Source organism: Carcharhinus amblyrhynchos, chromosome 2 (genome assembly GCF_965287045.1).
Source record: "Carcharhinus amblyrhynchos chromosome 2, sCarAmb.v2.hapA, whole genome shotgun sequence".
Classification (NCBI taxonomy): domain Eukaryota; kingdom Metazoa; phylum Chordata; class Chondrichthyes; order Carcharhiniformes; family Carcharhinidae; genus Carcharhinus; species Carcharhinus amblyrhynchos.
The window spans coordinates 136,966,794-136,981,019 of NC_137325.1; positions in this window are offsets into that span (position 1 = coordinate 136,966,794).

A 14,226-nucleotide genomic window follows, 5' to 3' on the forward strand; every position below is an offset into this window, starting at 1 on the left:
AGTGTCAGTTCCTCTGGCACTCCTGGAGGTAAACTGCTGACTGATAGCATTGTGAATTGCTGTTAGAGTTCATAAATAAAGGGATTTTGGTGATGGGATTTCTGCCTCTAAAGACTTATTACATTTGATTTGATTTATTATTGTCACATGTATTAACAGTGAAAAGTATTGTTTCTTGCACGCTATACAGAAAAAACATACCGTTCATAGAGAAAGAAACGAGTGCAGCATGTAGTGTTACAGTCATAGCTAGGGTGTAGAGAAAGATCAACTTAATGCAAGGTAATTCCATTCAAAAGTCTGACAGCAGCGGAGAAGAAACTGTTCTTGGGTCAGTCGGTATGTGCCCTCAGACTTTTGTACCTTTTTCCCGAAGGAAGAAGGTGGAAGAACTGTCAGAGTTTCTGAGATTTTTCCAGCATTTTCTGTTTTTGGTAACATTGTCCTTGGCTCAAGACCAAATTGTTCTTTGAAAATGCTTTGAATGTGTTTCAGTCCAAACACAATTAGGTGGCTATCCAAATGTATAATGTTACTTGGGTCTGATGCCCACGAAGTGTAAAAATAGCCACCTCTCACTATTCTATCTTCTTTTCTGTCTCCCCCCCACTCAAATTTTCCTATTTAAAAATAGTTCATGCTAAACGTCTACTTTCAAAAGACAGGGCAGTCTGTTGCAATAAGAACAGATAGATCACTCCCTACTGGTCAGTTGAATATGTATTCTGTTAACTAATTGCAAGATTGTACTTGGTTGCAGTTTTAAACCCAATCCTTCAGTGTACTTTAGGTTTGCCGTCCCAAATCCTTGTGTAACCAAAGTAGTATTTCTGAATTGTTGTCACTTTGGTAATACAGGAATTGTCAGGAGCTGGTTAGCTCAGTTGACTGGACAACTGGTTCATGATACAGAGTGGTGCCAATAATGCAGGTTCAATTTCTGTAGTGGCTGAGGTTATTCATGAATAGCTTGTCAACCTTGCTCCTCAGCTGAAGTGCGGTGTTCCTCAGTCAAATGACCACCAATTAGCCAGTGGTCATCTGGCAGAACCCTTAGAGTATTGATAGGCAAAGGGATCTGGGTGTACAGGTACACAAATCACTGAAAGTGGCAGTGCAGGTGGAGAAGGTAGTCAAGAAAGCATATGGCATGCTTGCCTTCATCAGCTGAGATACTGAGTTTAAAAATTGGCAAGTTATGTTGCAGCTTTATAGGACCTTAGTGAGGTCGCACTTGGAATATAGTGTTCAGTTCTGGTCATCTCACTACTAGAAGGATGTGGAGCCTTTGGAGAGGGGAAAGAAAAGATTTACCAGGATGTTGTCTGGTATGGAGGGCATGAGCTATGAGGAGAGGTTGGAGAAACTTGGTGTGTTCTCACTGAAATGACAGAGGTTGAGGGTTGACCTGATAGAAGTCTACTAAATTATGAGAGGCATGGACAGAGTGGATAGTCAGAAGTTTTTTCCCAGGGTGTAAGAGTCAAATACTAGGGAGCACAGGTTTAAGGGGCAAGGTTTAAAGGCGATGTACGAGGCAAGTTTTTTTTACACAGAGGATAGTGGGTGCCTGGAACTTGTTGGCGGAGAAGGTAGCGGAAGCAGATACAGTAGTGACTTTTAAGGGGCATCTTGACAAATACATGAATAGGATGGGAATAGACGGATACGGTCCCCGGAAGGATATGGGGTTTTAGCTAAGTCGGGCAGCATAGCCGGTGCAGGCTTGGAGTGCCGAAGGGCCTGTTCCTGTGCTATAATTTTCTATGTTCTTTGAAGACATTCCTCCTCAACTCAGTCCTAAATCTGGTCCCCCTTATTTTGAGGCCATGCCCCCTAGTTCTAGTTTCGCCCGGCAGTGGAAACAACTTCCCTATTTCTATCTTACCTATTCCTATCATAGTCTTATGTTTCTATAAGAACTCCCCTCATTTTTCTGAATTCCAATGAGTATAGCCCCAGTCTACTCAATCCCTCCTCATAAGCCAACACTCAACTCTGGAATCAACCCAGTGAATCTCCTCTGCAAACCCTCCAATACCAGTATATCCTTTCTCAAGTAAGGAGATCAAAACTATACACAGTACTCCAGGTGTAGCCTCACAAGCACCTTATATAGCTGCAACATAATCTCAATGTTTTTAAACTCCATCCCTCTAGCAATGAAGAAAAAAATTCCATTTGCCATCTTAATTACTTGCTGCACCTGCAAACCAACTCCCTGTGATGCTTGCACAAGGACATCCAGGTCCCTTTGCACAGCAGCATGCTGCAATTTTTCACCATTTAAATAATAGTCCATTTTGCTGTTATTCCTACCAAAATGGACGACCTCACATTTACCAACATTGTATTCCATCTGCCAGACCCTCACCCACTCACTTAGATTATCTATATCCTTTGCAAATTTTCAGCATCCTCTGCACACTTTGCTCTGCCACTCATCTTAGTGTCATCTGCAAATTTTGACACACTACATTTGGTCACCAACTCCAAATCATCTATGTAAATCGTAACAATTGTGGTCCCAACCTGGAGCACGCCACTAGTCACTGAACACCAACCAGAAAAACACCCACTTACCCCCATTCTTTGCTTTGTTAGTTAACCAATCCTCTATTGATACTAATAAATTACCCAGAGCACTGTGCACCTTTATGCAACAGTTTTGTTATGGCAACTTGTCAAATGCCTTCTGAAAATCCAGATACACCACATCCACAGGTTCTCCATTGTCTACTGCGCATGTAATATTCTCAAAGAATTCCACCAAATCAGTCAAACGTGAACTGCCCTTCATGAACCTATGCTGCATCTTACCAATGGGACAATTTATATCCAGATGTCTTGCTATTTTTTTCCTTGATAGATTCAAGAATTTTTCCTATTACAGAAGTTAAGCTAACTGGCCTATAGTTACCCATGTTTTGTCTACCTCCTTTTTTAAACAGTGGTGCCAGATTTGTTGTTTTCCAATTTGCGGGAACCACCCCAGAGTTCAGCAAATTTTGGTAAATTACCACTAGTGCATTTGCTATTTCCCCCTCCATCTCTTTTAGCATCTGGGATGCATTCTATCAGGACCAAGAGACTTGTCTACTTTAGCCCAATTAGCTTGCCCAACATTACCTCTTCCGTGATAATAGTTTCTAGGTCCTCACCTGCCATGGCCTTCCTATCATCAATTTTTGGCATATTATTTGTGTCTTCCACTGTAAAGACTGACAAAATACCTCTTCAATGCCTGAGCCATTTCCTCATTTCCAGTTATTACATCCTCTTCCTCATCCATAAAGGGTCAATGCTTACTTCAGCTATTCTTTTTCACTTTATATATTTGTTGAAACATTTGCTGTCTGTTTTTATATTCTGAGCTAGTTTACTCTCATAATCCATCTTACTTTTCTTTATAGCTTTTTTGTGGCTTTCTGTTGACCTTTAAAGGTTTCACAATCCTCTAGTTTCCCACTAATCTTAGCCATTTTGTATGCCTTTTCTTTCAATTTGATACCCTCCTTTATTTCCTTAGATATGCGTGGCTGATCATCTATTTTTTCCACAGTGCTTCCTTATCACTATCATTAACTGAGTAAGTCCTGCCCCGGTTTGATCTACCAAAATGCATCACCTAGCATTTATCTAAATTTAAGCTCCATCTGCCATTCGTCAGCCCACTGGCCCAAATGATCAGGATCCCATTGCAATTCTAGATAACTTTCTTCATTGTCCACTGTGCCACCAATCTTGGTGTCATCTGCAAACTTACTAACCATGCCTCCTAAATTCTCACCCAAATCATTAATATAAATGAGAAGTAACAGTGGACCCAACATTGATCCCTGAGGCACACCGCTGGTCAAAGCTTCCAGTTTGGAAACAACCCTCTACAGCCATCTTCTGTTTTCTGTCATCAAGCCAATTTTGTATCCCTTCGGCTACCTCACCCTGAATCCATGAAATTTCATCTTATGCAACAACCTACCATGTGGTACTTTGTCAAAGTCCATGTAGACAACATCAACTGCACTGCCTTCAACTACCTTTTTGGTTACCCCTTCAAAAAACTCAATCAAATTTGTAAGCCATGATTTCCCATTCACAAAACCATGCTGACTGTCCCTAATCAGTCCTTACGTCTCTAAATGCCTGTCAATCTTGTCTCTCCAATTACCTTCTAACAACATACCCATACAGATGTGAGGATCACCAGCCTGTAGTTGCCAGGATTTTCCCTACAGCCCTTCTTAAACAAAGGCACAACATTTGTCACCCTCCAATCTTTCGGCACCTCACCTGTGGCTGTCGATGATTCAAATATCTCTGCTAAGAGACCCACAATTTGCCTCCTAGCCTCCCACAGTGGCCTTGGATACACTTTATCAGCTCCTGGGGGTTATCTACCTTGATGCGCTTTAAGACTTCCAGCTTCACCACCTCTGTTATATGTACACTCTTCAATACATCACTATTTATTTCCTCAAGTTCCCTAGCAGCCATGCCATTCTCAACACTAAATTCTAATGAGAACTATTGATTAAGGATCTCACCCATCTCTTTTGGATCTACACATAGATTACCTTGTTGATTCCCAAGAGTCCTACCCTCTCCCTAATTACTCTTTTGCCCTTTATGTATTTGTAGAAGTGCTTTGGATTCTCCTTTGCCTTATCTGCCAAAACAATCTTGTGTCTCCTTTTTGCCCTCCTGATTTTTTTTCTCTCTTTAGGAGGATAACTCTCCTCCTGTAGCCTCTTTCTCTTCAAGGGATCCATTTGATCCCAGCTGCCTATGCGTGCCATGTGCCTCCTCCTTCTGCTTGACTAGGGACTATATATGCAATATTTGAAGTGGTCACTGGTATGGCAGATAGGGGAGCACCTATGAATGTTGTGAGCATACACTTCTGAAAAGTTCTGACAAGGGTTGTAGGGTGGGGAGAGGGCAAGAGGAGAGTAGAGATCATGGCCTAATGGTATTGTCACTGGTCTAGTCGATCCAGGTTCAAATCCCACCAGGGCAAAAAAGGATTTGATGACTATGAAACCATTATCAATTGTGCACTTTCTGTTTTTACCCTTTGTTATGGGTCCCCTAGTTCTGGTCTCTCCCACATGGGGAAACAATGTCTCAGTATCCACCTTGTCAAGTTCCCTCAGGATCTTGCATGTTCCAATTAGCTCACTTCTCATCCTTCTAAAGTCTGATGGATACAGGCTCAACCTATCCAATCTTTCCCCTTAAAGATAATTTCTCTAGCAAAGGGAAATCAATTGAACCTTCTCTGAAATGCTTCTAATGCAATTATGTTTTCCCTTAAATAAAGAGTACTCTAAACAGGGCCTCATCAATACCCTGTGCAATTGTAGCAAATACCTTCCCTTTGATAGTCCATTCTTAATAACTTCAATCAGGTCATGGAGGCTGGCCTATTGGAATATGGACTCTCTGATTAAGGAGTCAATTGATGGACCAATCAAGGAGTCTTTTCCATGTATTTAACTGGGAGTGTCAGACTGCTGACTGAGAGTGCTCTGTGTACTGCTGTTGGAATTGTAAATGAAGGGATTTTAGAGAAGGGATTTCTGCCTCTGAAGACTCATTAGGCATTCCCCTTGCAATAAACTAATCATTCCATTCCTGATTGCTTGCTGCATCTGCACACTAACATTTTGTGATTCATGTAGCAGGACACCAGATTCCTTTATAACTGAGAATTCTGCAGTCTCTCTCCTTTGAAATGACACACTGCTTTCCTATTCTTCTTGCTAAATTTACCACAACATCTCCATCTGCCAGATTTTTTCCCACTTGCTTCATTTATCTATGACCCTTTACAGACTGTTTATATCCTTTTTATATCTCATACCTTTGTGTCATCAGCAAATTTACCAACTATACGCTTGTTTCCTTCATTCAAGTCATTGATATAGATTGTAAATAGCTGAGGCCCCAGCTTTGATCTCAGTAGCATTGCTCTCTTGCCAACCTGGAAATTATCCATTTATGTCTACTCTCTATTTCCTGCTAGCCAACCAATCCTCTATCCATGATAATATGTTACCCCCTACATCATGAGCTCTTATTTTGTGTAGTAATTTTTGATGTGATATCTTGTTAAATGCTTTCTGGATACTCATACCACATCTACAGGTTCCCCTTAATCCAAATTGCTTGTTACTTTCTCAAAGATATCCAATAAATTAGTCTGACATGCTTTCTCTTTCACAAAACCATATTGAGTCAGCCTGATTCTATTTGAGATTTTCTAATTGCCCCCTTATAACTTCCTTATGAGCAGATTCCAGCATTTTCCCAATGACAAGATATTAAGTAAATCTGTAGTTTCCTGCTTTCTGCCTCCTTCCTTTCTTGAATAGCGGAATCACATTTTCTATTTTCTAATTTGATTGACCTATCCAGAATCTAGCAAATTTTGAAAAAAATTAATCTATTGCATCTATTATCCCAGCAGCAACTTCTTTGAAGACCTCGGGATGAATCCCATCATTCATGGGGACCTATCAGCTTTTAGTTCTAATAATTTTCTCAGCACCCTTTCCCTGGGGATTTTAATTATTTTAACTTCCTCCCTTTCACTCCTGATTCACAATTATTTCTGGGATGTTATTTTTAATCCTCTACAGTGAAGACAAATGCGAAACATCTGTTCAATTCATCCACTATTTCCTTATTTTCCATTAGTAATTCCCCATTCTCACTCTAGATGGCTAACACTCACTTCATCAATTTCCTTTTTAAATATCTGTAGAAACTCTTACTACCTGTTCTTACATTGCTAGCGAGCTTTTTCTCACATTCTAATTTCTCCCTCATTATTATTCTTTTTGTTGTTCTTTGCTGGTTTTATGTACTGACCAATCTTCTGATCTAATCTTTGCTGAATTGTATGCGTTCTCTTTAAATCTGAGTCTTTGCTGAGCGATTTTGGAATAGTTCCCAGTACATGAATTACAAAATTGAGTGTATGGGTACAGTAAATGATTAGAAAAGCAAATGGAAATTTGTTGTTTATTGCAAGAGGAATGGAATATAATAGTTGGGTTGTTTTTCTACAGTTATAGAGGCTGTTGGTGAGACTTACCTCCTGAATATTGTGTACAGTTTTGGTCGATGCATTGAAGAAAGGATATAAAATGCATTAGAAGCAGTTCAGAGAAGGTTCACTTGACTGATAGCTGGGATGGGAGGGGCTTATTTCATGAGGAAAGATTGGACAGGTTGTGCCTATAGTTTAGAAGAATGAGTGGTGACATTATTGAAAGATCCTGAGGGGACTTGACAAGGTGATGAGATATTTTCCCTTGTCGGGAAGAGGGGTAGATGTTGTAATCTGCTCCAAATTCAACTGAGATTGATCCTGATTGACACTGTGGAAACAGTATCTGTTGAAATTGTGTCCTTGATGGCCTGCATCAGGCTAGTGGACATGCAATTCTCATGAAGGACTATTACCATGTTTTATTGTGTTTCCAAATAATAAGAGTGCAAGATTCTTTCAATTGGTATGAGTGAAACTTACTGTGAGATACAACTGTGACACCAGCAGGTGGCAGTGGTTCTCAGTAAATGAATTAATCAGATCAACTACTCACAGAAGTACAGAATTGTTACAGCACACAAGACGGCCATTCGGCCCACTGTGTCTGCACCAGCTCTCCAATGGGAGCAATTCAACAAGTGCCACACCCCCATCTTCTCTAGGTGGCCATGAACATTCTTCCTTTTCAGATAATAATCCAATTCCCTCTTGAATGTTTTGATTGCATCTGCCTCCACCACACTCTCAGGTGCTTTCCAGGTTAACATAGAACATTACAGCGCAGAACAGGCCCTTCGGCCCACGATGTTGCGCCGACCAGTTACAAAACAATGACCCACTAATCTAAACCAATCCCTTCTCGTCCATAAACCTATCCATAGATCTCTTAAACGCCCCCAAACTAGGCGCATTTACAACTGCAGCAGGCAGGGCATTCCAATCCCTCACCACCCTCTGGGTAAAGAACCTACCCCTGACATCCGTCCTATAACTACCCCCCTTAATTTAAAGCCATGCCCCCTCGTGCTAGATTTCTCCATCAGAGGAAAAAGGCTATTACTATCCACCCTATCTAAACCTCTAATCATCTTATATGTTTCAATAAGATCCCCTCTTCTTTCCAGCGAAAACAACCCCAAATCCCTCAGCCTCTCCTCATAGGACCTCCCCTCCATATCAGGCAACATCCTGGTAAACCTCCTCTGCACCCTCTCCAAAGCCTCCACATCCTTCCTGTAATGTGGGGACCAGAACTGCACACAGTACTCCAAGTGCGGCCGCACCAGAGTTGTGTACAGTTGCAACATGACGCTGCGACTCCTAAATTCAATCTCCCTACCAATAAACGCCAAGACACCGTATGCCTTCTTAACAACCTTATCTACTTGACTCCCAACTTTCAGGGATCTATGTACACATACACCTAGATCCCTCTGCTCATCCACACTATTCAAAGTCCTCCCGTTAGCCCTATACACGACACATCTGTTATTCCTACCAAAGTGAATTACCTCACACTTCTCCGCATTAAACTCCATCCGCCACCTCTCGGCCCAGCTCTGCAACCTGTCTAAGGCTTCCTGCAAACTATGACACCCTTCATCACTATCTACCACACCTCCGACTTTGGTGTCATCAGCAAACTTACTAATCCACCCAACTATACCCTCATCCAGATCATTAATAAAAATTACAAACAGCAGTGGCCCCAAAACAGATCCCTGAGGCACACCACTCGAAACCGAACTCCATGATGAATATTTACCATCAACCACCACCCTCTGTCTCCTATCCGCTAGCCAATTCCTGATCCAATTCCCTAGATCACCCCCAATCCCATACATCTGCATTTTCTGCAGAAGCCTACCATGGTGAACCTTATCAAACGCCTTACTAAAATCCATATACACCACGTCCACTGCCTTACCCCCATCCACCTCTTTGGTCACTTTCTCAAAAAACTCAATAAGGTTAGTAAGGCACGACCTACCCACCACAAAACCATGCTGACTATCTCCAATCAACTCATTACTCTCCAAATAACTATAAATCCTATCCCGAATAATTTTTCCTAAAACCTTGCCCACAACAGAAGTGAGACTCACCGGTCTATAATTCCCGGGGAAGTCTCTGTTCCCCTTCTTAAACAATGGGACAACATTCGCTAACCTCCAATCTTCCGGTACTATACCAGAGGCCAACGACGACCTGAAGATCAGAGCCAGAGGCTCTGCAATCACTTCTCTTGCCTCCCAGAGAATCCTGGGGTAAATCCCATCCGGACCAGGGGACTTATCTATTTTCAGACCCTCCAGAATATCTAGCACATCCTCCTTATCAACTGCAACACTGTCAATTCTACTCCCCTGCAACCCAGTGTCCTCCTCAGCTATATCCATGTCCCCTTGCGTGAACACCGAAGAGAAATATTGGTTCAATGCCTCTTCAATCTCTTCCGGTTCCACACACAACTTCCCTCTACTGTCTGTAACTGGCCCTAATCTTGCCCTAACCAACCTTCTGTTCTTGACATACCTATAGAACGCCTTAGGATTCTCCTTAATCCTATCAGCCAGAGTCTTCTTATGTTCTCTTTTAGCCCTTCTTAGCTCACTCTTCAACTCCCTCCTAGCCAATCTAAAGTTTTCTAATGCACTACCCGAGCCCTCACGTCTCATCCGAACATAAGCCTCCTTTTTCCTCTTAACCAACGAAAAAACTTTTTTAGTGCACCACGGTTCCCTAGCCCTACCAATTCCTCCTTGCCTGACAGGGACATACCTATCACGGACTCGCAGTAGCTGCTCCTTGAAAAAACTCCACATTTCAGACGTTCCCAGTCCCTGTAATCTCCTAGTCCAACCTATGCTTCCTAATTCTCTCCTAATAGCCTCATAATTACCCTTCCCCCAGCTAAAACTACTGACCCGAGGTTCATGCCTATCCCTTTCCATCACTAAGGTGAACGTAACCGATTTGTGGTCACTATCACCAAAATGCACACCAACTTCCAAGTCTAACATCTGGTCTGGCTCATTTCCCAACACCAAATCTAATATAGCCTCACCTCTAGTTGGCCTATCTACATACTGAGTCAAAAAACCTTCCTGCACGCTTTGTACAAAAACTGACCCCTCTAACGAGCTAGAGCTATAACAATTCCAATCAATATTAGTAAAGTTAAAATCCCCCATAACAATTACCCTATTACTTTCACTCCTAACCAGGATCGTCTCCGCAATCCTTTCCTCAACCTCTCTAGAACTTTTAGGAGGTCTATAAAAGACTCCCAACAGGGTGACCTCTCCTCTCCTATTTCTAATCTCCGCCCATACTACCTCAACAGACAAGTCCTCATCAAAACTACAAGCTGGGAGAGAAAGTTTCCCTTCATGTCTCCATTGCTTCTTCTGTCAATTAACTTAAATCCTCTTGTTATTGATCCTTCACCAGTGGGAACAGTTTTTTCCCTATCTCCTCTGTCCTAGGCCCCTCGTGATTTTGAATGAACATAAGAACATAAGAAAAATAGGAGCAGGTGTAGGCCATCTAGCCCTTCGAGCCTGCCCCGCCATTCAATGAGATCATGGCTGATCTGTCGTGGCTCAGTTCCACTTTCCCGCCCTCTCCCCATAACCCTTAATCCCCTCTCTTATCAAAAACCCATCAACCCGCGTCTTAAAAATATTTAGCGAGGCAGCCTCCACCACTTCAACAGGCAGAGAATTCCAGAGATTCACCACCCTTTGAGTGAAGAAGTTCCTCCTCAAATCCGTTCTAAACCGCCCCCCCTTTATCTTGAGGCTGTGCCCCCTAGTCCTACTATCCTTTCTGAGCGGGAAGAGTCTCTCCACCTCTATCCTATCCATCCCATTCATCATCTTATACGTCTCAATGAGATCTCCCCTCATTCTTCTAAACTCTAACGAGTACAAGCCCAGTTTATTCAGCCTCTCCTCATAGCTCAACCCCCTCAACTCCGGCATCAGCCTAGTAAACCTCCTCTGCACTCCCTCCAAGGCCAAAATATCTTTGTGCAGGTGCGGCGACCAAAACTGCACACAGTACTCCAGCTGCGGCCTCACCAATGCCCTATACAGCTGCAGCAAGACCTCCCTACTTTTATATTCAATCCCCCTCGCTATGAAGGCCAGCATCCCATTCGCCTTCCTGACCACCTGCTGCACCTGCAAGCTGGGTTTTTGCGACTCATGCACAAGGACCCCGAGGTCCCTCTGCACCGTTGCCTGCTGCAGCAAACCTCCTCGCAACCTTTTCTTCTCAAAGGGAAACTGTCGCAAATATCTCCAATCTAACTACGCGACTGAAAATTTACAAAGAAAAGGGGAAGTCAACTGTAGTTGAACATCAGGAGATTTTAGTACACCATGAATGCTGTCTTAGCCTTCAACACTGGATAGTCAGATCAGGTGGATCATTCCCTTTATCCCAACACTCTAACCACTGAACCTACATCTTAGGGAATTGTGAAAGTGACTGAGGTTGATTTGACGGTCGGATGAAGGTGTTCAGAGCAAAAGCTCTTCAACAGAATTATTTTTTGACTACTGTAATGATGCACTTCCACTTCATTAGAAATACAAAACATTTGATTTGATTTATTGTTGTCACATGTATTGAAAAGTATTGTTTCTTGTGCACGAAACAAAGCATATTGTTCATAGAGTACATCGGAGATAAGGAAACGAGGGAGCAGCAGAATGTAATGTTACAGTTAAAGATAGGGTGCAGAGAAAGATCAACTTAATATAAGGTAAGTCTATTCAAAAGTCTGACAGAAGCAGAGAAGAAGCTGTTCTTGGATTAGTTGGTATGTGATCTCAGACTTTTGTATCTCTTTTCTGACAGAAGAAGTTGGAAGAGAGAATGTCCGGGTGCGTGGGCTCCTTGCATATGCTGGCTGCTTTTCTGAGACAGTGGAAAGTGTAGACCGAGTCAATGGTCAGGATTTTCCAATCTCGCTTGCTCTGAGACCGGAAAATCCCATCCAAGATCAACAGACGTTTCCATGGTCTGCCCTTTACCTGCTCTGATTTTCAGGCAGGATGACAAAACTCTGCCCAATGGATGGGAGGCTGGTTTGTGTGATGGGTTGGACTTCATTCACAACCCTTTGTAATTTCTTGTAGTCTTGGGTAGAACAGGAGCCATACCAAGCTCTGATGCAACCAGAAAGAATGCTTTCTATAGTGCATCTGTAAAAGTTGGTGAGAGTTGTAGCAGACATGCCAAATTTCCTTAGTCTTCTGAGAAAGTAGAGGCGTGTTGGGCTTTCTTAACTATGGTGTTGGTGTGGAGGAACCAGGACAGGTTGTTGGCGATCTGGACACCTACAAACTTGGAACTCGTGACCATTTCCACTTCATCCCCATTGATGTAAACAGGGACATGTTCTCCACTATACTTCCTGAAGTCGATGACAATCACCTTCATTTTATTGACATTGAGGGAGAGAAACTGTACACAGGACAGCAGATTGCCCTTGTCCCCTACAGGTCTCCTGCCCAAGAGAGGACTCCACTCCCTGGGGTGATTACCCACCCGGAATCCCAATTGGTCCTCCAAGCCAGGTGACCCTTCTCTGTGGTGTTGGTATTAAAGGGACAATCACCACAATTATTAACCTCATTGTTTTCACCAATCCATTCTCCAACGAGAAAGTGAGAAGTTGTCCTCTCTCAGAACTCTTCCAATATTTTTCCTCTAGAAGCCAGGTGAGAATGTCATGAATGAACCTCCTCAGTTTGCTTGAGAAAAAAACCTACTTTACCTCATCCTCAAGAACCTGCTTGCCACTGATGCATCTGCCCACGACAGTCTCAGTCGGAGTGACCACCGCCCAGTTCTTGTGGAAACAAAGTCCCGCCTTCAGATTGAGGATACCCTCTATTGTGATGTGTGGCACTAACACCATGGTAAATTAGATGGATTTCCATGAGGCGCTGAGGGCCATCAGCAGCAACAGAATTGTACTCATCCACAAACTGTAACCTGGCAATATACCCCCCCCAATTACCATCAAGTCAGGGGATCAACCCTGATTCAGAGGAGGGCATGCCAGTAGCAAAATAAGGCACAGCTAAAAAATGAGGTGTCAACCTAGTGAAGCTACAACACAGGACTACTTTCAATGGTATTACCATAGCTGATCCCCCGACTATTATCATTCTAGTGGTTACCATTAACCAGAAACTGAACTGGTGAGCCGTATAAATACACTGGCTACCAGAACAGGTCAGAGTCTGAGAATTCCACATGAGTAACTCACCTCCTGACTTCCATCTGTTACTTATAAGACATAAGTCAGGAGCTTGGTGGACACTGCTTCCACTTTCCTGCAACACTCAAGAAACTCGACACCATTCAGGAAAAAGCAGCCCACTTTACTGGCACCTCACTCACCACTTTAAACGTTCACTCCCTCCACTACCAGCACACAATGGCAGCATCTGTAAGATGCACCGCAGCAACTCACTCCTTCTACAGCACCTTCCAAATCCACAACTATTAACACCTGGGAGAGCAAGTGCAGCAAATACCTGGGAACACCTGCAAGTTCCCCTCCAAGTCTCTCACCATCCTGACTTGGAAATATATCGCTGTTCCTTCACTGTTGTTGAGTCAAGGTCCTGGAATTCCCCCTCAACAGCACTGTGAGTGTACCTAGACCACACCGATTGCAGTGGTTCAAGAAGGCAGCTCACCACCACTTTCTCAAGGGCAATTAGGGATGGGGAAAAATGCTAGCCTAATCAACAATGCCCACGTACTGTAAAATAACTTTAAAGTATAGAATCTTCCAGATACATTCCACTCCATTCCACTCCCAGCTCATTTAAAGTTTACAGTTTCTTGAATGAAATCTGGCAAAAATTAATTAATGTGCTCCTTTTTGATTAGAGTCCTCACAGTGGATTCAGACTAGAAAACAAAAGATTAATGGGAAAGATTCAGGTACGTGAGAGAAAGTCCCGTGATCCCCCCTGCCTGAAGATGACAGAGCCAACAATAAAAATGTATAATGGTGTGGTTGCACCAAGTCTCATTCTGTTATCATCCCCACACTCACAGGCCCACGCTGGCTCCCAGTCGAGCAACACTTTGATTTTGAAATTCTCACCCTTGTTTTCAAATGGTGGCCAAAT